A 25,831-nucleotide genomic window follows, 5' to 3' on the forward strand; every position below is an offset into this window, starting at 1 on the left:
CTACCCTCTGCTAAGAACAGGACAGTTTTTTCTGCTCCCTCTGTTGTTAGGTTACATACAGAACTCTGGCTACAAAAGCATTTGATTTTTTCCTTCCTCAAAAGAGACAGCCAGTATTTTCTCATTTCCATTTTCTTTCTCAACCCTGTATAATTACAAACAAAAACAGCTCGTCATGGAGAATGGTTGGTAGATATCAAAAACAGAATCTCATCAGCAGTGCCCTCTCTCCAGCCTTCCTGCACAGGCCGGAAGTGAAGGATCACAGAATCTCAGCAATTGTTCTCTCCCCAATCAAGTTTTCTCTCCTGCAATTGCTATTTTGTATTTATATTACATAGAATATTCTCACTCTAAATTTTTTCATTCCTCCACCCTAAAATCAACAAATTAATAACTTAACCTCATTCATTTGTTTCTATGGTAACCATCACACAGTGAAACACACACATATATTCCCTGATAAACTCACCTTGTGAACTAGCTTACAGTTTAAAATTTTAAGTTTCTATTAGAATAGAACTTTAAACAGATGTATTTGATCAGAGCATGTCAAAGTTTCTTAAAAAGTGACAAGAAATGGTTTAGCCATAATTGGAAAAAATTACTAGCTAAGGTTGAACTTTTACAAAGTGTGATTTGTAAAGATGATTTTAAAATCAACACATATTTCCTAAGTAACCAAAAGCATTGCAGAGTCTACAAAATAACTAGACCCTTCTCCTACAGAAGACTGACATCTAGTTAAAAAATAAAGGTTGTTTACATAATAAACTCATAATAACTACAAAAGAAAAATTCACACAATATATATGACTATTATAAGACTATACACCGATTTAGAAGAATGATCCCAAGAAAGAAACTTGAGTTGCAGTTTTAGGGGGAGGGGTAGTATGACATGAACAAAAAAGCAAAGAGACAGAGAAGCACAAGAATTTGGAAAGAGAAGGGGGATCTGCTTCATTTCTGGCCATATATTAGCAGGAGGAAATATCAGAAGAAAAACTTAAAATAAATACTGAGGACCAGAATATAGATAGATGTGGGGCTTGAATTCAAGTTAAGTATTTCATTCTATTGATAATGCAAATCCACTGGGGGAAAAACCTTATGGATTAATGGAGCAATGAGTATAATAATTTAGGAGAAGTAATCTGGAAGTACCATCAACATCCTACCAAATATAGAGGGAAGATCAGAAGCAAAAAAAAAAAATTGTTGCATCATTAGAATCCCCTATGCTGAAGTATTCTTTATTTCTGAGAAATATGTATGTGGTCATAGAAAAATATTTTTACTTATTAAATCATATGAAATGGCATTTTATTTCAGAATTTTATGTCTCTGTACATTGATGAGATTGATCTATGGCTTTCTCTATAGTGGAATCCTAATCATTTTATCGGTGATAGAATTGATTGTTTCCTATGTGTCTAGAACTATGCCAATTGTTTTCTACCCACTTGTATGGAGCATTGCTGTTTCACGAATACAGCAGTCTCTTATTATTTTACAAGAGATGAAATTTAAGCCTACAAGTGGCCACTTGCCCAAAGCTACACAGGCAGTAGGTGGCAGAGCAAGAGTCTGAACTCAGGCTGGCTCATTCAGAAGCTGGTACTCTGACCACTACACAACGCTGTCATATAGAGTAAGATTTATTACAGAATAAATCATGAAATTTATGATAATTCTATTTATTCTAGAACTAATTCCATATAATGAAAAGTATTCATTTCTTTAAATGGCATAAGAATCCTCCATAGAATCCACTGTGTCTAGATATGTTTGCATGGTACACAGTATTTGAATATAAACCTTCTTCACATTACTCAACTCAAATGTATCTATAGAGAAACTACTATGTTTTAGACACCAGATGCTAGAGACAATGATAATCCACATTCCTCCTCTTAATAGCTCACATTTTTGATGGAGAAAATACATTGTAATAAAGTACATTAAAATACCTGAAATGAAAAATTTACTGAGTGGCCTCAACAGCAGATTTGAACAGGCAGAAGAGAGAACAAGCTAACTTGAAAATAAGTCCCTTGAGATTATTCAGTCTAAGAAATAGAAAGTAAGAAGAATTTTAAAATTAACAAGCTTCAGGTAACTTCAAGCGTATCAGCATATGCATAATGGGAACCCCAGATGGGTAAGAGGGAGTTAAACAGACAAAGTATATTAGAAAAAATAATGGCTGAAAACTCCTCAAATTAAAAAAAAAATTTATATATATATATAAATCTACAAATAGAAGAATCTCAACAAACTCAAAGAAGGATAAACTCAGAGATCCATACCCAGACACATCATAATCAAACTGTCAGAAGACAAAGAAAGAGGCCTTGAAATGAGATCTGTTCACAATTCACATTCTACCAAATGTTTAAATAAGAATTAATGACCATCCTTCACAACTCATCCTTACTCTTGATTCCTAAGATCACTTCCCAAATAAACTAGCCACATACAACGAGATCAAGTTCTGCTCTCAGGGGATCTCAAATTAAAGCAAGAATTACTTCCAGGAATTTCCATGGCAGCACTGTCTATAATGCCTAAAAAAATAAAAAATATTAAAAAATAACAGAAATGTCAATTGACACATGATTGGAAAAATAAATTGTGGTATACATAGAATGGAATTAAATACTGGCATTAAAGTGACATAAGAATTAAGTCACAAAAGAACACATACAGTAAAATTTCATTTATATAGAGCTCAAAAATAGACAAAACTCAACAATATGTTGTTTTTGTTTAGCAAATATGTTCACATGTGGTAAGACTATAAACAAAATCAGAAAAATTATAAATACATCATTCAGTGGTTACCCCTAGTGATGATGAAAGAGCTTCAGAGTCATTGGTAATGCATTTCTTAAGCTGGGTTCTGGGTGCATTTGTGTTGGTTTTACTATTTTTCACATCGTACATTTACCTTTACACCATACCTATATATGTAGTTTCATATCAACGAATGATGTATTTATTAGACATTTTAACAAACATAGTTAATTTTTTTAATTAAAAAAGTAGCTTGAGGCATGAAAAGTGATTTTTTAAAATATAAACTTTGCTAAATGATAAATTTATTTAAGAAAAATAAAACAACGAAGTGGCTCTTTAACCAACAGCATTTTCAAATTCAACTAGGGAAAATCCTAGAAGGAGAAAAAATATTTCTTCCCTAGGCAGTACACATTTTGAAATCTACCAATGGGGAAACATCTGCCAAGAATGAATTTCAGGAAGGAGTAAATTTTATAATTTACCATCTAGATGGACTGCCAAACTTTAGTGACTGAAGCTCTAAACCAAGAGGCCGCAGTTTTAAGGTGCTTTTATTCTTCCCCTTCACGTTCCAGTTTGCTTACTGGATACAAGCCAAGACCTTTAGATGACTCAATTTTTCACTCTATAAGATGAAGACAATACTTGCCATCTCCCAAATAGAGGTTATGAGGATTAATCTGTCCATAAAACATTTGAAGGTCCTTGCAATAAAGATTAAAAGCATATATAAAATTTGTTGTATTTTATAGGTGTGAGTTTGCAAGACCAGTTACCTTGAAACTATTTATTCCCTAAGAATTGGTCCTGTAGCTTAAGATTCTATGACACCAAATACGTAGACTGATCTCAGTTATAGATTCACGGTCTTGAATAAGTAGGCTTCTCATTGGCGTGGTTAGTTAAGAAAAACGATAGCAATTTTCCAATTATTATTTTTGCATGCATTTACTCTTTCTGAAATGTGGTGGAAATTATAAATATGGAAGCTGGTTACTACCTACTCCAAGACACCAGCCTATAAGTGGCACGATGGGTAGTGTTGCTGGTTTAAAATCTAGAAATCCAAATGTTACATAAAAAGTGGGCATAAATATTTACCTCAAAAATCCTTGGACTTAGCCAAGGGTTTTTTTTTCTGAATTAAAAATCATGTCATTAACATTACAGTTTACTGTTAAATATTGCTTACACAATATTTACATCTTATATTAGTATGAGAAAGTAAACACCTTTTAACAATTCATGTCTGTCTCTTCCGTAAACTTGTTAACAATAGTTATTTATCATATTGTAAAGGCATTTTTACTTTCAAGATTTAAGACATTGAAAAATAGCTCTGGGTCTCAAGTCACAGCAGCTTCAGGGTCAGGAGGCATTAGCTTAGCTTTCAGAGAGACTGAAGTACTTTCCATTGTTTCAATTTAACAGCATCTCTGAATGCATTTAACGAGGTCACTTTTCTTTCCATACAGCTCCCCCATTCATTCTTTCATCCATTTATTCATTCATTCAACAGACATTTATTAAATGCCTACCTACTGTGTGCAGGAACTTTGCTAAGTGAAGAGATGCCAATAAAACATCGTCTCTGCCCTCACAAAAATTCATAGTCTAGTAGGCAAGACAGAAAAGAAATAAATGATTACGATTCAATGTTTTTTTTTAAATCAGTAATTCAGAAGAAAAACAAATGCATTTCTGTGGCATCCACCATGTCAAACCCTTCCTTAAAACCTCTCCATGGCTTTCATAGGTTTGAAGCTTGAACTTAGTACCCAGAACAGTCATGAACATCCTACCACGGCCAGGACAGCCCTCTCCTGCAGCCGCACTGATTTCTCACAGCCCATGCTGTACCAGTCTCTCTCTTCCTTTGTCTAGCCGTGCCCTCTGCTTGGCACGCCACTTGTACATCGTTTTTTGCTAGATAAATCCTAGTCTTCAGGTCTGAATTTATGAGTCTTTTCTGGAAAGCGGTCTCTGACTCCTTCAGTTTTATTTAGATACTTCTTGTCTTTGCTCCCACAGATTTGTGTGCATATTCCATAACATTTATCTCCCCTTTAAGTCATTTCCCCCGGTAGCCTATTCAGTCCTTGAAATCACCACTATCTTACTCATCTTTGACCCTATTACCTATCACAGAGCTTTCTTTCATGGTATCTACTCAATAAACCCTGCTGACTTTATGCCTTACAAAATGAAGAAATCATTACACCAATATACAAAGATACATCTGATAGAAGAAAATGTAGGAAGTATAAGAATGCAGAAAAGAAGCACATAATTCAAGATGTGTATAAATTAGAGGGGATGGCCAAAAGATTGCAAGCTCCCCTGCAAAGGTGGTATTTCCCACATCAAGCTTGGACGGGTGGCTGGGAATCAGCCAGGCACAGCGATGGAGAGAGGAAGGCTTTGATAGGAACTAGTGCCTTCACGCTGAGGGCACATCACATAATACGGCACAGAAATGAAAGTGAACGTACCGCAGTCTCCCAGGGGAACTGACCTTTTGCTGCTGCTTTACAAACAAGGCAGAACTGACTGCTTTACCCACAGTCTAAAGTGGAGTACGAGGTGCTGACATTTTCCCTTGGTCCTACCTACTCTTAGGTTCCAGCTCTCTGCCTGGCCAAGCTGGATGTTCTCCAGATGCCTCACTCTTTCTCTCCTCCCTTCCCCGCCTCTCCTTCCCTGTCTATTTCTCTATGCCTCTCCCCTCCCGCCCCAGCCTCCTTTTCTCATATTCTCCCTTTCTGTTAAAATAGTGACTGATTATACACTTTTTCCCCTCACAATTCAGAACCTTTTGGGACCTTAAAGATATTCTGACCAAGTCCATTTTACAAACTGGAACATGGGGATCAAAGCAGGACTCTTACAACTTCTTACAGCGATCATTCTTAGTGTGACAGAAAAAAAACAAAACAGAACAAAAAAACAAACAAACAAACAAAAACGGACTCAGTCTCCTAACTTCTACTGAAATAGCTTCAGGCTCTGTATTGTCAAGCTGATACAACCCTACTGAATTTTAACAATTTATTTCTGTTCAGGAGGATAGTTTTAAAGTGCTGGTTCCTCACAGCATGACAAGGGTTTCTCTCCATAGGCAGACAGTGAGACCGACTTCCTGAAGATTGCAATCCTGTGAATGCGGGAAACAACGTTATTTTGACAATGTAAATGGAGAGCATGAATGTTTTCTTTTTGTTAAGATATGTTGTTTTTATATCAAAGCATCATGTATGCAGCAGAGGGGGAAATTACCCTACTAATGGCTGGCATAGGTCTTCATCTTAGGAATCCTGCAGTAGATGGCCTGGTCCTGTTCATGTGAAATGAAGAGTAAGAAAGAGTAGCAAGCGGGGGGTTAGCAAGGCATTTGAGAAACTGTAAGAGGGAAGAACAAATCTGACTCCGTATTAGGTCTGTTCCTTTGACTCCCACCCTGCGCTCTGTTGCCTGTGCTTAGTCATGCTGGGTCCGCACCTGTTGCAAAAGAATGTTGCTTATAGTCTGAAATACACGGGCCAGCCCATTCTCAAGGCTCTAACCTCTAAGGATGTAACACTTTTCCATTCATATAGAGATAAAAAAGTTGAAGAGTAGAAAATAACATTGATTTTGTCGGAGGTTTACAGGGACACCATGATCTGACCCATGGTGACAGTTGCAAAAACAAAGGATTCTGACACCAAGAAGTCTGCAACAACCAACCACACCCTCTCTGCTTTTTAGTATAAAAGGAGCCTGAATTCTCCCTTGGGGAAATGGTTCTCTAGGACATTAGTCTGCCATCTTCTCAGTCTGCCAGCTTTCAGAATAAAGTTCCTTGCCCCAACTCCTCGTCTCCTGATGTACTGGCCTGTCAGGCAGCGAGCAGGAGTCTGGACTCGGTAACAAAACTGCACCATTCCCAATGACATCTCAGCTCTTCAGTAAAATTAGTAAACTCCTGAAAATACTTGCTATGGAGTGATCTTTGGTAGAAACTGAAGAATGGTGCTTGAATTAGATGACATCAGAAGTGGGAAGGAACTCGCTGTGGCAGCCACTGCTAACACCTGTCCAAGAACTGGACCCTCCCACTTTCGCATAATTCACAGAACTTTTTCTTTTCTTTTTCAGGTGAACTGTGCCCAGGTACACAATTCTCATTACTGGAACATAACTGGAGGACAGCTGGGGATTTGGGTTCCCTTATGAAGGTGACTCTTCAACTCCTCCTTTTCCTTTTCCCTCCTGGGAGTGTGGCAGGAGAAGGAAGGTGAAGCAGCCATCTTGCAACCAGGAGGGTAAAAGCCTCAGCCACACACTGAGGGTGGAGGAACAGACAGAAGAGAGCCCAGGGCAATGACGACATTGTGGAGTTAGACTGAGAAAAATAACCCCCTATTTGTTGGAGCCATTGCTGTTGCACTCCTATTACACACTGCTGCTAAAGGCAAGTCCTAACTGATAAATACATAAATATAGAGAAGGTAGGGGGGGAGACAGGACCGGAAGGAGGTACACTGGAGGGGAATTTGTGGAAATCATGGGGGGCTTTGAATTCTCACAGACCATGAACTCGGGAGTCCAGACAAATTATACCCCAAATCTGAGGAAAATGGAGGCTCCAGTGTACAGTTTTGCAGCATGGTCTAGCAAGGTTAATTGAATCTATCTTTATCCTAAGACTTGGGCATATCTGGCCAAACCTATAGGTCCTAGGATGTAGGAAAGACAGGAGTCCGTTTCTCTGAGAGTCCAAGGAATTTTTTGGAGAATTCATTTTTAAGGGAGAAAATGTAGGTGTGTATGAGACTGTTTCAAGGATAAAGGACTGTCATCAGAGGGAAAATGGGTATGCACAGTATTTTTTATATTAGATTGTACTCTGGCCAAATGCCTAAGGACTCCTGCCTGAGTCCGAGGACAAGGAGGCTGCAAAGGAAAGAGTAAAGCCAAAATGAGCTTTCTCTAAATACCCTCCTGCAACAGGAGTAATGGTGCTGAGGATAGTCACTGTAGCGGCAGCAAAAAGACTGGTGTAAGTGACAGGCACCACAGTGACCATTTCAGGACTCTCAAGTGCAGCCATTAGACATACTGGTGCAGAGTTCCGAATGTCCCCTAAACACAGCATGACTACAGACACTATCTCTAAAGATGTCCTCTCCCAACATTCCCATCAGCAGGTTATTTAAATACTAATCTAGGTTCTGCTGTGAAGGAAGTCTGCAGAGGGAATTAAGGTTACTAATCAGTTGACTTTAATCATCAAAGGCAATCAACTTTGAGATTTTCAAAGCCAAAGAGAAAGGGAGAGGAGGAAGGCAAGAGAGATGAAACAGACAGGGAGCTCAGAGAGAGGCAAAGTGTGAGAAGGACATGACCTGCCTTTGCTGGCTTTAACGATGTAGGGGACCATGAGTCAGGGAAGCTAGAAGCTGTTCTCTAGAAGCTGAGCATGGCCCCCATTGTCAGCCAGCAAGGAAAAAAATCTCAGCCCTCTGGCCACCTAGAACTGAATATTGCTAACAACCAAAATCAGTTTGGAAGCAAATTCTTTCCCAGAGCCTCTGGGAAGAAATGCCTTGCTTTGCATATTGGACTTCTGACCTATCAAACTGTCAGGTAATAAATTTTGCTTTAAGCTAAGTTTGTGATAACTTGCTATGGCTGCAACAGAATACTAACACATAGTCCTACTATACTGCAATTAACTCTCCATATTTCTGTCTCTAGTAAATCCCTATCCCTTAGGGCAAGGAGGATATCTTTGCCATGCTGTTATTTTCTTGTTTGTCTATTTTTTCTATTCCTCATACCTAAAGATTCTCATCCATATTTTTCTCTATTTTGATACAGAAATTTTACTGCCTCTCCTTTAAAATATTTACAATCTGTTTTCAAATACCTTTGCAAGAATGATGGTATTTCATTGTTGCTAAGGTCTTTTTGCACACCAAACATATTAGTCTGTTCAGACTCCCGTAACAGAATACCACATGCTGGGTAGTTTCAGTAACAGATGTTTATCTTTTCACAATTCTAAAGGCTAGAAGTCCAAGATCAAAATGCAGCAAGGTGGGTTTCTGGTGAGGCCTCTCCTTCTGGCTTGCAGATAACCACCTTCTCACTGTGTTCTCACATGGCCTTTTCTCTGCACATCAGCTCCAAAAAGAGAGATCTTTGGTGTCTCTTCCTCTATTTTTAAGGACATCAGTATTCTCAGATTAGGAGCCCACTCTTATGATCTCAGATAACCTTAATTATCTCCTTGAAGGTCATATATACAAATGCAGTTACATTTGAGGTTAGGGCTGCAACATATGAATTTCGAGGTGACACAATTTAGCCCACAAGAGGACAGTAAGATCTAGCCTTATTTTCATCTCAAATAATAAGAGTTATACTTAAAATACTCTTAAATACTTAAAATATGCATAAAATGTTTATGTTGTGCTCATTTACAATCTGCTGTTGTTTACTACGGGTACGTTGGCTGCTCCTGGCTATCAAGGTCACTGGGGAGAGCTGTAGGGACAGTGTCAGGCCTCATTCAATCCTCAGAGATTGAAAGTTTGATGCCATTTTGTTATCTTTGTAATTTTATTGCTTTTACATTGGTATTTAATTCACATTCCAGTGGAAAATATATTGAACATCTCTTTTTGAAAAAACAAGCAAAAAATATTTAAAAATCACAAAATTAAAACTGTTATTTCTATTTTAAAAGATAATTTTTCTTTAAAAAGTTCAATTGTATTGAGGTTGAGAAAACTCTGCTCTAAGTTTCTAGGAACAACTTCTAGTCTCTATTCTACCTCTGTTGCCATTGGGAAAGGCTGTCGTCTGCAGTCAAGAAATGTACCATCTCTACCAGCATCTACTCCAACCAAATGGAGGCTCCCACATGGCCCCTCTGCCCTCTGACACAGGTCTACACCAGCGCCTCCCAGAGGGTGTGCAATTAGTTCAACCTAAATCACATCAAGACTCTGAACTGTAGGACAGACTGACAAAGGTAGCTTTTAGCTTTGTATTGTCTTTTTGGCTGAAGAGGGTTGGAAAGGACAAACAAGTCAAACCAGAGTATCTGCCATGCACGCTTACTTGGAGAAAAACATTTTGTTACAGTATTAATCCATTTTTTCTATGAATTACTTGCAACCTGGATATTGATTATGTTATTTCTGAAGTTTCTGATTAGCTTAAAAAGAACAAATTTCAATTCTGATACTATTTCAATAGCCATTCTCTAAAAATCCTTATTCTGAGAGAAGTTACCATTATCTATTTCAGAAAAAAACTTGTGAAATAGCCACCCTCTCTAATGTTGCCAACTGACACTAGCAAAGCATCTAGAATTTTTCAGTTGATATGTCAAACCATACAATTTAGTTCTGGTCATCAAACTAATTTACCCTTTAAACCGCAGTTTGTTCTCTTTTTCTTACTGGCATAAGTCACAGTCTGGGGAGTGAAAAGGAATTGCTGTTTTACTTTTCTAGCAACACTTTCTGGAAACTGTTAAATCCTTAAAAACCACGTAGTACATATACAAAAAAAATCTTTAAGCAATTAATTCTTGCTTTGGATTTGTCATTAAGATAATGTTCAACTAAAAATCACAGGAATAGTGTCAAATGAGAATCCCGGAAGATAACACAATGATCACTTACATCAGAGATAAGCATTTTGGGTCTGTTTTTTTTTTCCTTGTAAAAGGCCAGGTAGTAAATATTTTTAGACTTTGTGGGTCATGAGATCTCTTCTGTCACAACTATGTAACACTGACACAGTAGCACAAGAGGAGCCATAAACAACGGTCATGGATGTGGCTGTGTTTCAACAAAGCTTTATTTATAAAAAAAAAATAATAAATCCAGGTGGTGGCTGGATTTAGCCCATGCCTTTAGTTTGTGGAGCCCTTCTTTATATCAAGGGGTGTGTCTAGGAGCTTGTTAGAAACACAATTTTTAGATCTCACCCCAGATGCAGTGAATCAGAAACTGGGTGTGAGGTCATAATCCATGTTTTAACAAGCCCTCCATGTGATTCTGAAGTTAGACCACTAGTGAGTTAAACTATTAACAATCATGTTAATATAGATTTTCATCAACATATGATAGCTTTGCTTATATAACATTGATTGTAAACTATTAAAAACAGTGATGATTTCCAAGTTTGTAAGAACCATATAGTGTTTTTAATAGTATTATTATGCAAACTGAGCCAGGAAGTTGCAGTCATGATAAATGCACTCTTCTTCACAAAGAGTTTAGCTTATTCCTCTTTCTGTCATCTACTCCAAGCAGCACATAGTAGGTGCTCTAGAAGGACTTTTTGAATAAACAAAGTCAAAAATAAGGAAAGATAAAAAGGAATGCACTGACTGATTTTCCTCACAAGTATAGATTGACAAGAAAACTGATGAACTGTGCTTTTTGCAATTCTTTTGCTTTCTAAGTGTTGAATGAATGAATGACTCAAAGCGGAAGTAAGGAAAACAATCAGACTTTTCTGTGAATATGAAGATAGTATTCTCTGTGCCTAAATAAGTGGCAGAACTAGAAACATGCATAATTTTAAGCACTGACAGAAGTTTATGATCAAAGGTTCACCTTCTTCCCTGCAGTTTGAAATTTCTCATGATTCTCTGTCTTCGAAAAGTGAAAACAAAGTACTCAGAAGAAAGATAGACTTCCAAAATGTAAGCACAATTTTGGGATAAAGTTACTAAGGGGAAATAATGTGAATAGTTCCTCAGAAAGTTGCTGGCTTCTTTATACCCACCCTCACCTGTGACCCCTAAACTGTGTCCTCCCAAGCCAAACCAAAGCCCTTAAGATGCCCCATGGAAACAGCCTGCACTTATTCAGACATGGCAGACCTACATTCTCCAGTAGAGGGCATTTCTCAACGTGTCTGGGTCAAATCTCGGTCTACTGTACAATGTTTTTAGAAATCCTGGTCTCTAGAAATCCTCCAAAGAGAAGCTCGTTTAAGTGCACTTCAATTTACCTGCTAGTTTTTTCCTATTTTCCTCATAGTTACTACTTTTTAATAGTTTGATGGTCCACAGTAGGTGTTTATACAAATTTTCAAAAGAATGTGTGAACCCATTATTTATATATATATATATATATATATATATATATATATATATCTCAAATTTTCATATATATTATAATACATTAGGTGCTGTGATAAAAGTACTATCTCTCTAGGCACTTTAATAAAAAATACTATCATTGGAACTTTTAGCACATATCCAGTCCTTACAACATTGCCCAGAAGTGACTTGAGTTAGATGGCAGAGTAGGATATACTAGTTTTCATCATTTCACAAAAAAACAAAAATTAAATAGCTATCCACAAACAAAAGTGGCCCTGAGTAGGCTCAAGACATTAACTAGGGACTCATGGCAACACAGAGGAGCAAACAAAAAAACAAGAACTATAAAGAAATGATCAGCTCACTAGGGAGATTGATCCAAATATCCAGTACAATCTTGAGACAGAACAAAACTGTAGGCATCACAATTGCTGGCTTCAAACTATATTACAAAGCCACAGTAATCCAAACAGTATGGTACTAGAATAAAAATTGACACACGAAACCAATGAAACAGAACAGAGAGTCCAGAAATAAACCCACACGTATATGGTCAACTAGTTAAGAAAAAAGTTCAAGAACACACAATGGGGAAAGGATAGTATCTTCAATAAATGGTGCTGGGAAAATGGAGTATCCACATGCAAAAAAATGAAACTGGACCCCCATCTTACACCACTCACAAAAGACTAACTCAAAACAGATTAAAGACTTCAGACCTAAAACCATAAAACTCCTAGAAGAAAAGTAGGGGGAAAGCTCCTTGACATTGTCTCATGGGAATTTTTCAGATATGACACTAAAAGCACAAAATAAAATGAAAAGCAACAAAATAAAAAGTCAACAATTGCGATGACATCAAACTAAAATGCTTCTTCACAGCAAAAAGAAATTAACAAACTGAAAAGTCAACCTGAGGGGAAGAGGAGAAAATATTTGCAAACCATTTATCTGGTAAGTGGTTAATATTTGAATCTATGAGGAATTCATACTACTCAGTGGCAAAAAAAAAAGTAATTTAATTTAAAAATAGGCAGAGGACTGAATAGACGTTTTTCCAAAGAAAACATACACGTGGCCAATAAGCATATGAAAAGATGCTCAAGATCACTAACCATCAGGGAAATAGAAATCAAAACGCCAGTGACATGTTACCTCACACCTGTTAGGATGGCTGTTACCAAAAAGTCAAGAAGACAAATATTGGCAACAATGTGGAGAAAAGGGAACACTTATGCACTGTTGGTGAAAATATAAATTGGTATAGCCACTATACAAACAGTACGGTGGTTTTTCAAAAAGTTACAATAACCGTATGACATAGTAATCCCACTTCTGGATATATGTATGAAGGAAATAAAAATCAGTATCTCAATGAGGTATCTGCACTCCTATATTCATTGTAGCATTATTCACAATTAGCATGACATGGAAACAACCTAAGCCTATTGACAGATGAATGAATAAAGAAAATGTGATATATACATCACATATGTTGTATTATATCATATATGTAGGGATTATTCAGCCATGAGAAAAAAGAAATCCTGCCACTTGTGACAACACAGATGAATCTGGAAGACACTAGACTAAGGGAAACAAGCCAGAGAGAGAAAAAAATAGTATCGCTTATATTTGGAATTAAAAAAAAAAAAAAAAGCCAAACCTCAGAGAAACAAAGTTAAGAAGGTAGTTGCCAAGAGCTGGAAGGAAGAGTAAATGTTCTTTATAGATGTTGATCAAAGAATGCAAACATTCAATTATAAGATGAGTAAGATCTGAGGATCTCATGTATAGAAGGAAACTGAAAACGGTTGTCAGTTATCTAAATATTTACAAACACTGACTCTAGTTTAGAACGAAGCAGGTAACAATTTGTATATTTGAGTTAATTTACTGAATTATCTGACTAGGTTATATAGAAAGAGCTTCAAATTTTAGCTATACAAGACAGACTTGGCTTTAAGACATTGCCAAGGAATTGGTCATTAAATAACATCAACCATTACTGATTTCTGTATGATAATCTAATTAAATTCAATGAGCATTTTGCTATGCTCATTGTGTGTGTGTGTGTGTGTGTGTGTATATAGTGTTAAGTCATTCCATTATATAATTTCATAAATTTAAAAAGAGGTTTTGGTTACTATAAATGTGTGCTATTTTTGCTCTCATTAACAGATTTCAGAGTGACGACAACTGAAAATAAATACAAAATTGTGAATCTATTATTTTGCTCACCAATTATACTGTCAGATGTTTGTCCCTTGAAACATGAATGCTGGGGGTATAGGCTAACTTTGAACTTAAAGGGCTTATCCGCTGTTGATACAGGTTTCCAAAAATCTCAGCATTGACTATACTTTAGATGTCTGTTGAAAATTACATGGAAATATTTTAGAGTTGCTCATCATTCTTCATATTCTCCAAGCAAGAGTAGCATAAAGCCTTTCATCTTTGGGTCAGCACAGTGTGTCATTTAACTAAGGCAACTGAAATCTTTTTATGTAAATTATGGAACAGAAACATTCACTTATTAACTGAATATCAATGAACAGAAGAGGTATTTGTTACAACTGATAAGGGAATCTTGTGTCTATGGGAGAAAAAGGTTGTGTTTCACTATCTTTGTAACCATCAGCCCTGTGTTTGGTTAAGATAAGAGCTGTTATGTTAACTACATTCAGCACAGGCAACAGTAAATAATTTGAAAAAGTGAAATAAATAGTGAAAAACTGAAGGGTGAAGTAAATAAAGTAAAGTAAGAAGTTTTTATTGATTTTTAAATTGTCTTTTAAAGTATCATCTTATTACTAGTTCTCTAGGAGAAACTATAAATATTTTTATTTCCTTAACATATTATATATATCAATTGATCTATTGAGCCATCTATCTTTGAATCAGTGTTTTTCAGATGGTATGTAAAAACAGACACATAATACTAAAAATAACATTTTTAGAGCATTAAAATGTAATATTTCAGAAGTAGAATGTTATATGCTGATTCTTTTCAAATTCTGATTTGATAGAGGAAGATTCACTTTTGTCTAAACTTTTGTATCATTAAAATAATGTTTAGCAGAGTTAAAATGTTAAAGTAGTTAATATAATACGGATTTTTAACTTTTTATTTGGAAATAATTTCAAGCGTGCAAAAAACCTGCAAAAATGAGTACTGTTAAAAAAAAAAAAAACTACCCTTTCATATACTGTTAAAATTTAACCTCATTTGCTTTTTTACTTAGATCTACATATGCATATATGTATGTGTGTGTCTGTGTGTATTCTGAAACATTTGAGGGTATTACTTCAGGACACATTCCTATAAATATCTCACTTTATTGAATAGGGATATGGTTGAATAGGGATATTGTCTTATTGAACCACAGTACAATGATTAACTTCAGCAATTAACATAGATAAATTACTTTTTAGTCAACCATCATTCTTCTAATTTTGCCAACTGACACAAAAATGTCCTTTGTAATAGTTTCTCCTTTAGTGTAGAATCCAGACTGGGGTCAGATGTGGTGTTTAGTTGTTAAGCCTCATTTCGCCTTCTTTAGAAAGGCTGGAAATGGAACATGTCCTTCGCTTTTTCTTTGTCTCTTACGACACTGACACTTTTAAAGACTAGAGTCCTTTTTTCCAATAGACCATTTCTGATTTCAGATTGGTCTGATACTTCCTCATGATTAGAATCAGGCTGTGCATCTCCAGCTAGAATACTGCATTCATGATAGTGTATACGCTTAGGGTAACATACAATGTCCATCTGTTCCTCACTCGGGATGATCATTTTGGTCACTAGTCAAGGTGTCCTCTGATTTTTCTACTGTATAATTACCACTTTTTTTCCATGTAACTAAAACAGTTTCGGGGGAGACTGACATTTTATAAGATAAATATATTTTATTATTTTATTACAGTAGCATAAAATAAGTATCTTGAACATATCTTCCATAAAAAAGAACTTGTAGTATTTAACCATTTTTATTTTTATTTTTTCTTCCAGTTTTATTAAGATGTAATTGATAAACAGCACTGTATAAATTTAAGCACAAAGATTTGATTTAAATACATCATGAAATGATTATCACAATAAATTTAGTGAACATCCTTCATCTCATTTAGATAGAAAAATTCAAGAAATAGAAAAAAATTGTGTGATGAGAACTCTTTAACTTTCATATGTAACATGCAGCAGTATTAATTACATTTATCATGTTGCACATTCCATCCCTAGTATTTATTTATCTTGCAACTGGAAGTTTGTATCTTCTGACTGCCTTCATCCAATTTCCCTCTCTCCATCCCCTCACCTCTGGTAACCACAAATCTGATCTCTTTTCCTGTGTTTTGTTTTTGAAATATAATTGACCTACAACACTATGTTAGTTCCTGGTGCAAAATCTAGTGTTTCCATATTTCTGTACATTTCAAAATGATCACCATGATAAGTCTAGTTATAATATGTCACCAAAGATACTATATTGCTATTGACTTATTTTCCATGCTGTACATTTCATACCCATGATTCACTTATTTTGCAACTACAAGTTTGTACCTCTTAATCTCCCTCACCTATTTCTTTGCTCCCCGCTGTAACACATTTTTTTCCCTTTCTTTCTTTCTTCCCTCCTTCCTTTTTCTTCTTCTTTATCTTAACGGCATAAAAAAATTGTTATTACAGGCTTATCTTACACTTACCTTGTTTCCTTCCAGGAATCAGCCATTTCTTCAAGGAGCCATTATAGTGTGGAATGGTATTAGTGACCAATATCTGGGTTCTGGGTGTGGCCTCTAAATATATTTTGGTAAGTGTTAAGAACTAGTTGAACTCTGTCAGACAGGTGAATTAGTCCTTTTTCTAAATTAGATCTGACTTATGTGTAAAGGCAATGCCTGGTTCTATTTTACTATATATTGAGATTTCATACAGATAGTAAAAATAGCAAGGTGATTTTCTGACCCCGTGAAAAAAATTTTTAAGATATGTATGCAGATTTGTGGTTACCAGAGGCAGGGGTAGGGCGAAGGGGAATTGGATGAAGGCAGTCAAAAAGTACTACAAACTTCCAGTTATAAGACAAAAAAGTACTAGGATTGTAATGTACAACATGGTAAATATAATTAACACTGCTGTGTGTTATACATGAAAGTTCTTGAGAGCAAACCCTAAGCTTTCATCACAAAAAATTTTTATCAATTTAGTTTTGTATCTATATGAGATGATAGATGTTCACTAAAATTATTGTCATAATTATTTTATGATGTATTTAAGTCATTGTGCTGTATCTCAATCACATCTCAGTTAACACTGGGAAAAAAAAAGATTTATGTTGACACCATGACAGCACTCTTCAGTGGTACACAGAGATCGTCAGATACCTCAAGGTATTTCTTTACATGGTTCAGATCAATCCAAAAGGAAAATGCACACTGATGACAGAATGGGAAATTCCTGTAACTCTTCTGATGAAGGAATAAAGTATTTCATATTTTCATGCCCTAATTTCCCCTAAGGGCCCAACCCACCTCAAAAAGAAACTGAAATCCCCCATTTACATATCTACACATATCCATGAGTTTCACTTTAATGTCTCATCAAGGCGTGAGATTAAATCTAAGGATTTGCTGCATCCTCCCTAAGGTAAAATATTTAGAGGTGAGGTTTCATTACAAGTTGTTTTATTTTCTTGAGAACATCTTTTCTTAACAGAAGAGACTCCCTCTTTTGTCAAGACCAGAATATGGTCCTCCTGACTTGCTCTGTTGTAATACTCATTACATTTGTAACTTCTTGACTGATAACTACCTTCCCTGTTAGAGAGGAGGCTCCTGAGGGCAGAGGGCTATTACACTGCAGAATTCAAATAAAGATTGATTATCTGGCTGAAAGAACCATGATCCAACAAGGAACATGTAGACAGCATTATTATGCATCTTCAGTGTGCAGGTGTTTGTTTCAGGTAAAAACCAAAGACATACTGAAATTTCAGTGGAGGAGTTGGGGAAACTAAAGAAAATTTTGTAGGGTAAAACTTCAGCTTAGTGCTTTATTACTTCATGGGTTTCCAGTATTTTGAATGATGAAGTTTTTAGTTTACCCTAATACTCATCCTTGTCCCAGAGTTCTTTCTGCTCACAATTAACAGACAATGATGAATCCACGTAAAGAACAAGACTTATCATACCCACAACCACCTAGAGAAGGCATGTAATAAAGAACTGAAGATTAGTGTAGGTCAAAATGAGATTTAACTTTAAGAATCCTAGTTAATCATGCAGACAGTTTTGTTTTGTTTCCTAGTTATTACATAATAACATAACCTGGCATTGTAAATTTGCTCTTCCTACTGGAATTACATGGCCTTGCTAGAAATGCTATTTTCAAATTCAGACCACAAATCTCTCTCTCTCAGATTTTAGAAGATACTGTGTAGGTTGACTCTGAGTTTCTGGTTTTGAGCAGTATGTTATCTTTTCTACTTACTGTTTAAAAAGAGAAGTGAGCCAGGAACCAAGGTGGCAGGATTAGGACTAACGAATAGAAGTTAAAGAAAAGTCAACAGAGACCATTAGAAGGTAAAGCTTTTTTGATCATCAGCATTATTGTTGTATGGAAGTAATGAGGAATTATGTTCTCCATTCTCTTCAGAAACTAGATAAAATAGAAGCCAAGAAGATGAGATACCAGAGACATTTTTAAAAGGCTGGTTGATTGTTTAGGAAGTAGAGATGCATACAGGGAATCCATGCGTGGTGCAGCTGGACAGACCAGCTGATTAACAACAGTATTAATGACGACTGTATAATCATAGCTGCAGTATTTTAGCTCATATCACATGCACAACGGTATGTAAACATTCACACATAGTCTTATGTAAATTGTTCGAATACGTTTTCGTAATGATCTAATAAAGTAGACAATACTATCCTCATGTTAGAGAGGAAGGTACTAAGGCGAAGTGAAGTTAAAAATGCCCTAAGCGACTGAAGGAATATTTAAACTTGCTACTCCAAAGGTGATGAAATCTTCTCAATTACTAGTGTAGATTCTAGATATCTAAGCAATTTACGATTTATATTTCTACAATGAGTTTTCTCCTATCTCATGCTCTGCATCAAACTCTGACTATTCTTTTAAAATCAAGTCTTTATTGAATATTTACTCAAGGAAGTTAACGGTATCTTCAAAATAATAATAATAATAATCTAAGACTTAAATGGTGCTTACAGCATGTCAACCACTCCTCTAATGTGTACCCTTCGCCAAATGACACCATTATCCATAGTAAATAAATGTTTCAATCTTAAAAGTATATGTACATCCATCATGTATGGATACATATTCAGGAAAGTTTCTACCTCATTAATTCCATTTCACTAGTTAAATAACCTTGGGAAAAAACAGGAAACAATATAGTAAAAACAATTTCTTAGAGCCCCCAGATGATGCACTTCTAGAAATTCCCCAGAGAGAAATTAAGAAGGTTTTCTATTGTGATTTCCTAAGTACTGGGAAAACGTCAGGCTTGCAAATGACTGAGTAAAATGAGTATTTCTTTTTGGAACTCATTGTACTGATGAATACCTTACCTATTATAAAACACTGTCTTTCTAACATCATCCCCTAATACATTCCACATTAAAAATTATAAGCCGACTGTAAGCCAAAATGAGAGACAGAGGCATAGAATAGGCTAGTATTTCTTATTTTACAGGACGTGAATCTGCTGGGGACAAGGCAGACCGTCAGTTTCTGTAGCCTGCTTTCCCTCCCTTACCATCACTGTGTTGCACCATAAATTTTCCTCCAACGGAAAGTAAGACAAACTCCTTAGAACATTCGTTCATTCATTCATCCACTGATTCCTTTATTCAATACTTAACTACGTATCCTGCACTATTTCAGACACTTTGGGAACACAGTTACAAACAAAAAAGACAAAGTCCCTGTCCTGAGAGAACCAATATTCCAGCACAATCATGTAGAAAATAACACATACAAATACAGAATTTAATGTCAAGTTCAAGTGCATTAAGAAAAATAAATCAGTACAATTATTTTCCTAATAATTTCAATGTAAAACTGAATTCCAACAGGAAAGAGAGCAGTAAAGCCATACCCTTACTCTGCTATAAAACGAAATTAGTATGTGATCATTTATTTCTGGGTCCTTCTCTGTAGCGAGGCTCTAAATTATCATTATCAAGGAAACACTGTATGTTTCATGGTTTCATTTAAATTGCAGAAGACCTTTGATACCACTTTTGGGAAAATTTCTATCAAGTCTTTTGAAAGGAGGAAGATTAACCCATGAAGCCTCTATTTCCTATAAATGCCTGGCCTCCTGCAATACTCCCTTCACAGCCAGAGACAGCTTGCCAGAACTTAACTGTCTCTCAGTGAATACAAACATATACTATTTCTTTTAAGTGAGCTTCCATAAGCAGCAAGTTTGTTTTCACCATTGTAAAGAACTATCTTCAGAGGTAAAATGCCACTGACACGTAGGTTGTTCCTTTTCGGTGTTGCTAACAGAGGTTTTATTCATTGCAGAACTGCCCAAAATTTTTTCTTCTTTAAGATTTTACCCAAGTATTTTAGATTTGCTCTCACAACTAGTCAATCTGACGATACGTTCACTTGACTCTTGTGAATAATCTGACACCATACTTCATCCCAGATTTGAGATTTATTAGCGTTCCAGCGCCCTGAAAATCAGCCAATTCCCTCAGCTGAGGCTTTCACACAGGAAGAATACTAAGGACAGTCCTAAACTTGGGTAGTTTTGAGTTTTCACGAAGAAGGATCTTTTGTTTTCCTCCCAGGAACTCAACAAAACATGTCACTAGGCCAGGTCCTGGTGCCAAAGTTAAGGAGTCAAGCAGAGGCCACTTAAATGAGAAACAGGCCAGTTTTTAAAAGGAAGTAAGAAATAAAACACTCTCTTACTTTTTCTCTTGAATCGTAATCATCTTAGTGCTATCTGTGTCTTCTATGATCATTTCATTTTGTCTCATTTTGTAGAAATGTGGTGATGGAACCCTATTTCACCCTATTTCTAATGTACTAATTGTCCAGCCCACATACTTCCTGACTTACCCAGCTTTGTCCCATAATTGACTTCATTTGATGCCTCCCTCTAGATTACACCACAGCCCAGGATTCTAAGGATCTAGTGGATATCTGCAACAGTGGATAATTAATTCAGCTCCAGCCACACTTTCTGAGACTCACATAATGGGTTCTAGTCCAGTGCCAACAGCCAACAAGATGCCCTAGGTCTGATAGACCAGGACCTGCCTTGTCTCTGTTTCTGAGTTCTTGTTCTGTCTAATACTCCCCTAGAACTGAAGCCCTTCCAAGCTCCTAACAATTCCTGTCCCAGCACCTGGAATTTTCTCCTAAATTTCTTACTAGTGTCTGGATCTTTCCTGCCCATAAAATGGTAATATATTTAGATAGGAATTCAGAGGGCTTAGACAACTCCAGAGAATTACATGGTTATAACACTGTATTTCTAAAACTAGCCTCATCACCAATGTTTGCTTTCTGGAAATTTTGTACTATTTGACTAAAGATTGTACATTCTAAAATCAAAACAGCTCATGAATTTTTTACTTTAATCATCAAATTCCTCATGAAATACTTTTAAAGCTCAAAGTCCTTCTTCCTTAAAGGATATAATCAGAGGGGAAAATTGTAATTATATTCTAAAAAGGACACAGTTTCAACTTTGTCTATATTTATTGGAATAATACTTTCACTGGCTCAAGTTAAAAATCAATGCAAAAGTTTTTCTATTCAAAACAGAAGAGAATCAAACAATTTGGAATCTCAGCATCTTAAAGACAGCAAGATAGAAACGCTGCCCTGTAAGGGATGTTAAGAAATATTCAAGTATCTTTAAGAAATATTCCTATTTCTAGAAAATAATGTAATAAAAGTGGGAAGTGTGTTCTATTGTCTGACATGATGGAAAGCCAAGGTTTTTCATAATGGAAAATATAAAGACATTTCACCAGTTCAAGAAACTAGTACATTATCTACGCATGTTCCATTATTTCATTTCAAGGTCTTTATTACCAGCATCAGGCAGAAGAGTCTCACAAGTAGACAAGAAAAAGAGTAAATGAAGAATGAATATTGCTAAATACACTATAAATTCAGGCAAATTTACAGAAGTAGTCACGTTGATACCACAATATTAAAAGGTCTGTCTTGAACCAAATTTTAAAAGTTTAAGAATCAGTTGTATGTTACTTACTTATATCTTAAAAATATTTATGGGTTATTTGTTTCTGTTACTCAAATAATAAATGATAATTACTGATACCAAGACATGTGAAATTATTCCTGTATATACGTGTGAAGAAGACACAGTAATATAAAAAGTATACACTTAAGAACATCTTTATAATAAATGCAGCTATTGCTTTGAACAACCCTCAATGTAAAGCAATGGTTATTCAATAGAAACAAACAAAAAAATGTTCCATAAAAGAGACACTACAGAGATCAGTGTGTTTGGTAAAACAATATAATCGAGGTATACATTTCTATTGATCTTGTTTCATCTGTGGACACATTTTAAAGCAGGTTTTCTAGATTTGGGGGGAAATCAAATTGATGAGAACGGGAAAGGACGTTTCCCATCAAGGCATCCAAAGAGAGATGCCTGTAAGCACAGACTTCTGTAGGTACATTATTTTAATAAATTCCATGATGCACAACCATGGAATATATAGACTATTATTTTTCAAATTGCAGATCCCCACCCACTAGAAGCTCATGAATTAATTTAACGGGCTGGAAGCAGCAGTTTTGTTGTTTTGTTTTTTAAAGGATTCTGGTAAGGTTCTGGCCAGTGATGGTGTAGTTCTGGAATCACCCTTAATTTGTCTATAAAAATAGCCCAGACAGGTAAACAAGAGCAAAACCAAAAATCTCTGGACAACATCTATGTCAAAGCTTCACGAACTCCACCATGTGAGCTCACGAAGACAACCATAAAGTCCTACAAGACTCAGAGTTAGCATCTGGGTGACAGGAGGTGGGGGGAAGGGAATGGGCTTTGTTGACCTGAAACGGATTGATGGATATTTCTCCTACCAAGATGGGTTTATTTAGGATCAACAGAGAACTGCAGTTCAGGGTCTGCAACCATGATGAGCCACACGCAAGTCTCCCCAAGTGAAGGGAAGGAATGTTTTTATAGAGAGGAAAAGGAAGTTGGGAGGGCTGTAATAAACAGAGTCCATGGCATTTCACTGGCTGAGTCTTTGCCAGCAAAGAGGAGACTTTCTTCTTCCTGTTGGGCTCTGCGATTGTCCCAGGGTAAGAGAGCTCCCCCTTTTGGTCTCTCAACTCTATTTAATTGAGACTACTGTTTATTATTTTTTTCTTTTTAAACAGACTGACGGTCCTAAGGATAAACATCCAAATTGCCGTAGGCTGCTCACTGGAAATTGTGGTAGGTCATCTAGAACAGAAGCTGAAACCAGGCAAGGTTTCTGCAAGACCCAGTTTATGAATAAGGACTGAATGTTCAAATGTAATGGAATCTGATGGTGCATAAGCAGCCTGAACCTTTTAGAGTATTAAACTAGTACAATATTATAATCATATGAAGAAAATAGCTTTTCTTTCAACTATTGATAAGTATGGCAGGGTAGCCATACCAAGGCTATTCATCCCTAAGAATTATCTAGAGTTCTAACAAATCATCAATTCTAAGGCTTTTTTTTTTCCTTTCACATGTTGGCATCTCCGAATCAGTCTCTTACAATTTACAGTGTCTTACAATTAATTCTAGGACTTTCCCTTTGTTCATACATTAAATAAATTATCAATGCCAGAGTTGTTACTTTCTGGTCAAATAGAGAAGTTTAACCAGTACAGTAGAATTCAATGCTACCCTGACCCAGAGACAGTAAAAATGATAAATAATTACATTTTCTTTATGAAAGGCTATCTCCTGGCTAAGTAATACTATACCAGAAAATAGCTGAACACTTAAATTGTACTGTTTAAGTCTGCTTCATTAGCTGAGATGGTAACACTTATAATTATGACTTATTGGTTGTTTTATAAATGTTGGTCTTATAGAAAGTATGGACAAGGTATAAATTTGAATAAAACTAAAAACAAAACTCGCAGTGCTAAAATCATGAACCTCCCTGGGTGCCTGCTGCCATTATTTGAATGTTTCCTTTTGATGCTAACAACAGAAAACGTGATGACTTATTTTAAGTTAATGAATAGGTTCAAGTTAAAATAATAGAAATAGAAATAACTTAAGGTACTGTTGTGACTGTCACAGATTTTTTTCATATAATTATGTGATATTTTATCAGCCAATATATTAGTCCGAGACTAATGAAGAGACAAAAATCATACAGTAATTAAAATACGAGTATTTAATATAAAGAATTAACAAGTTATGACAGGAGAGTCGCTATAAGATGTACAGAGAATACTAAAAGGTATGCTGAGATTGAGGGAATGGACTTAAGGATAGGCAAGCTTGGAAGAAGCCCCTTCCCAGGCTGAGGTTCAGATCTAGTTGGAAATGGCGTGAGTGTAGCCCAGTGAATGGCAGAGAAGCTGGCTGCAAGGCTGGGCCGTGGGTGGCCCACAGTTTTTAATTCCATGGAAGAGAGCCACAGGTCTTAGGAGGATGTGCAAAGGAAGTAAGGATGCTGCTGAGGAGAGAGACCTGGAGTTATTGGTGTCGACATCAGGAGGGCTGCAGAAAGATGGGCACCTTGCCCAGGCCGGGGATACAAGGTTACAAGGGACTTAGGGGCTCAGGGTGCAGGGTCCGGCTGAGCTGCACCGCCTGACCTCACAAACTCATACCACTGAGTAACCTGGCAGTGGGAAGAAGCAAAGGAAAAAGCCCCTCACGGGAACTACAAGAAGTCTCTCCCTTCCTTCTGCAATGTCCCTCCCATTTCTTCTACTGGCTAAATTTACATTATGCTCAATTCAAAAAAAAAACAAAACAAAACAACAAAACACCTGCTTACAGAGTTTAGGATGGACTCTCAGAACAGGTAATGAAGGGTGCATTTGGAGCAGAGGCAATAAGTTAATAAGAGATAGTGCCAACAATTAGAGACATCTTTGAAGTGTCTGCTCTAAAAAAGGTATTGAGAGCCCTGGGTTAGACACTGGGAAAAACACCATCATTAGGAAGCTGTATGGTGTAGCAGGAGGAGAGGAATGAAAACGAGAGAGACAGAAAGAACCGCTCACGGAGACTATGCCTAGAAACCCAGGGTCCCAGGCAGTTGAGGTAAAACACCTTCCATTTGTACAATCTTTAAAATCTTATAAAATACTACATATTATTTCATTTCAATCCTCAAAATCATCCTATGAGAGTAGTTGAGTCAGTATTACTATTACTACTTTATAAATGAGAAAACCGTGGCCCAGAGATATTAACAGATGTGCCAAAGTCCCCAAACTAGTGAATATCAGAGGATTTGATGTTAAATTCCAAGGAATGCATGTATAGCACTATGGCACTTAACTTGGTTTTGACAGTGAAGTTAGACTAGAGCTGTCCCCAGGTCCCGATACCCAGAAACACATTGCAAATTACAAAAGGAGCCTATCAGCAAACAGTTAGTGTCTAGTCTCTGCACATCTAGCCATCCTTGGGGCTCACTAAGACAGCAGCTCCTTCCCTCTCCTGCAGCAGTTCTGGCATCTTTCAGCACTCCCAGTACATACATGTACACACACACACACACACACACACACACACACACACACACACACACACACACACACTTACTTCCTGGGCGGGCATAAAGGTAGTGCCTCTTTTGGAAATTTTCAAAGGTCTGACATCTTTAAACCTTATCAAAATAAACCTCAGTGGTCTCATT

Source organism: Vicugna pacos, chromosome 14, assembly GCF_048564905.1.
Source record: "Vicugna pacos chromosome 14, VicPac4, whole genome shotgun sequence".
NCBI lineage: Eukaryota > Metazoa > Chordata > Mammalia > Artiodactyla > Camelidae > Vicugna > Vicugna pacos.